This window comes from Gossypium hirsutum, chromosome A13 (genome assembly GCF_007990345.1).
Source record: "Gossypium hirsutum isolate 1008001.06 chromosome A13, Gossypium_hirsutum_v2.1, whole genome shotgun sequence".
NCBI classification, from domain to species: domain Eukaryota; kingdom Viridiplantae; phylum Streptophyta; class Magnoliopsida; order Malvales; family Malvaceae; genus Gossypium; species Gossypium hirsutum.
This window is the reverse complement of record NC_053436.1, coordinates 4,031,359-4,034,837: the sequence shown is the minus strand read 5'-3', so window position 1 is coordinate 4,034,837 and position 3,479 is coordinate 4,031,359. Positions and strand designations below refer to the sequence as shown.

General features: G+C 31.0%; 1 long non-coding RNA gene across 1 annotated transcript; it reads right to left on the bottom strand.

The window, feature by feature from the left end:
* Positions 1-237: 237 nt before the first annotated feature.
* Positions 238-2,141, bottom strand: LOC107944959 (uncharacterized). Its single transcript, XR_005907379.1, has 2 exons — positions 2,089-2,141; positions 238-730 (listed from the first exon to the last, which is right to left on the bottom strand). It is a non-coding gene; the product is annotated as an uncharacterized lncRNA (long non-coding RNA).
* Between the last annotated feature and the right edge of the window lie 1,338 nt (positions 2,142-3,479).

Here is a 3,479-nt window from a genome sequence, read left to right as displayed (position 1 = left end):
ACTTTAGTGCAGTGGGATCTGTAACACCCTTAACCCGTATCCGTCGTCGGAATAGGGATTCAGAGTATTACCAAAATTTACAGATCATTTAACAGAAATTTCACTTGTAACAACATATAAAAGATAATCACGCTTTTACATATCATGATAGATATAATTCTTTTGCTGTTTCTTTATAAACATTTATTATTCATTTCATTATATCAATTTTTTTCACGTACCATCATTTCCATATAATTCAGGTATATACCGGTGATAATTCATTTCAAACTCATATTATCTCATATCAGAACCTTACCCCTTGAATCATTTAAATATCAATGGGTACACTTAATTCAGCTTAATATCAATAATAACCATAAGTCTACAAATACTAATTTCATATGTCACTTATCAATCTTTGTCAAATTAGAGAACGTCTTACGAATTTGAGTCTGTCATTTGCTCAGTGCCACGATTCACCACTCGGTATGGTTTTCCTTATTGAAATACCATACCTACATTTTATACTCGGTATGGAAAATACCATACTTACGTTTCACAACTCGGTATGGGAAATGCCATACCTACATTTCTTAACTCAGTATGGATAATACCATACCTATATTTCTCAACTCGGTATGGATGATACCATACCTACATTTCATAACTCGGTATGGATAATACCATACCTACATTTCGCACTTTGCCATGGATCAACCATTGTCTTTTCCATCAATTCATCTTGTCACTGAAAATACTCAATTTGATCGTTTATTCAATTTTCACGCTCTTACATTATTCACGATTTTATCATCAATTCATATGAAATAACACATCGTGAAATTCATAAAATTAACAAACGGTCACTAAAATTTAGTTATACAAACTCACTAGTACGATTTTTGTATTATAACGATAATCATAATTTCATATTAAATATTCCAAATAAAACATTATATCCTTTCTAATTCAACATTTATCGATTATAATCGGGCACGTGATCAATTTATACACAAGTCATTCATATATAAATGTATATTTTCCTCCTCCTCCTCTCCATCCACATCCTTAGTATAAACAACACGCTTATAGGTAACATTATCCATAATTTTCACTATCTACTTATATGAATATTCACGCTGTCCATCTGTGTTATAGTTACTAAATTATTTTTATCTTGAGCTACAGAATTCCAAATTAAGATCCATAAATTTTCCCAGAAACTAGACTCATATGTCTTCTTACCATAAAAATTTCATAATTTTTGGTTTAGCCAATTAGTACAGTTTATTCATTTAAGTTTCCCCTGTTTCACTATCCAACAGTTCTGATCTCTCTTCACTAAAAATTAATTATATCACAGTACAGAACTCGGATAATGTTCCCGTTGATTTCTATTGAAAATAGACTCATTAAAGATTCTAAGCATATAAATTTGAGCCTCTAATTAATTTTCTCCAATTTTTGGTGATTTTCTAAATTTAAAACAGGGGAATCCGAATTTATTCTGACCTTATCTCACAAAACTCATTATAGCACATAATTTACAATTCAATTGCTTACACCGTTTCTTCTATGAGAAACTAGACTCAATAAGCTTTAATTTCATATATTATTCATCCTCTAATTCGATTTTTACAATTTATGGTGATTTTACAAAATTAGCTTACTGCTGCTGTCCAAAACTGTTTTAGTTCAAGATGTTTATTACCATTTTTCCTCTAAATTTCACAGGTCATACAATTCAGTCCTTGCTCAATTAGCTCATCTAATAAGCTAATTTTTCTCAATTAACATTTTATTCCATCATTCTAAACTATTACACAACCTTTGAAAATTATAATTTTAACACTAAACCTTAATTCACAACTTTCTCATAATTAGGTCCTAAAATCAATTTCTATTAAAATTACTTGATAAAATCATCAAACAATAAAATCAAAGCTTCAAATTCATTTTAATTCATCATAAACAGCCAACACTTGTCAATGATAACTTTTAATTTTGTCCATAAAATAAAAAACTAATGAATTAAACACTTGGACTTAATTGTAAAAGTCACAAAAACATAAAAATCTCAAAGAAAAGGGCAAGAATTGAACTCACATATGTCAAAGTATGAAAAACCAGCAGCTTTCAGACCTTCCATGGCGTTTTTGCTGAAGAAAAATGATGATATCTCCAGATTTTTCAATTTTGTCTTGTTTTATATGTTTAATTTGCAAAATTCCCCATTTTGCCCTTGTTTCTCCTTGTCTTTTTGCTGATTTTCTTACCCAGCCGTCAAGCCCATACAAATTGGGTCCAATTCCCTTTTAAATCCCTCCTTTTTAATCACTTAAACTATTTAATCATAATTGAATAAATTTCGCACTATTTTCAATTTAGTCCTTTTTAATTAATTGACTAACCAAACGTTAAAATTTTCTAACGAAACTTTAATACTAACTTAATAACACTCCATAAATATTTATAAAAATATTTATGGCTCGGTTTATGAATCCAAGGTCTCGATACCTCGTTTTCAACCCAATTTACCTGATTAATTCTTTTAAAATCGCAAAATTCATTAATTAAAAATAATTCTTTTAGGCTCGCGCTTGGCCTATAATTATTATTTATTAAAATTTCTAAACTTACTCGTCGGATTTAGTGATCTCGAATCACTGTTTCCGACACCACTGAAAAATTTGGCTGTTACAGGATCTTTCATGTATGCTATGGTTTGCTCACGTCCAGATTTATCATATGCAGTCAGTGCAATTAGTAGATACATGGCGAATCCTAGTAAAGAACACTGGAAAGCAGTTCAGTAGATTTTAAGATACTTACGAGGTACTACTGATGTTTGCTTACAATTTGGAAGAACTAGAGATTGAGTCATTGGGTATGTTGATGTTGATTTTGCTGGAGACCTTGATACAAGAAGATCTCTTACAGGTTATGTCTTTACAATCGGAGGTTGTGCAATAAGTTGAAAAGCCACTTTGCAAACTACAGTCGCTTTGTCTACCATTGAAGTTGAGTACATGGCGATTACTGAGGCTTGTAAAGAAGCTATTTGGTTGAAGGGAATTTTTAGTGAACTCAATAAAGACCTTCAAATCAGCACAGTATATTGTGACAGTCAGAGTGCCATCTTTCTTACAAAAGATCAAATGTTTCATAAGAGAACAAAACACATTAGTGTTCGGTATCATTTTGTTCGTGATATTATTGCTCGTGGTGATTTGTTGTGAGTAAAATTAGTACTCATGAAAATCCTACAGATATGATGACTAAGTCACTTCCTATAACCAAGTTTGAGCATTGTTTAGACTTGGTTGGTGTTCGTTGTTGACGTTAAACCCTTAAGGGGTTTTATGGAAGAGGTCGAGAACTTGTTCGTTGAGAGTTCGTGATGAAGAACTTGTTCATTATGAATTCGTGTTAAGGTAGAGATTGTTAGAAATAAGTGACCTGAATCCTCATTTAAATAAAATACAGTGGTAAAATAA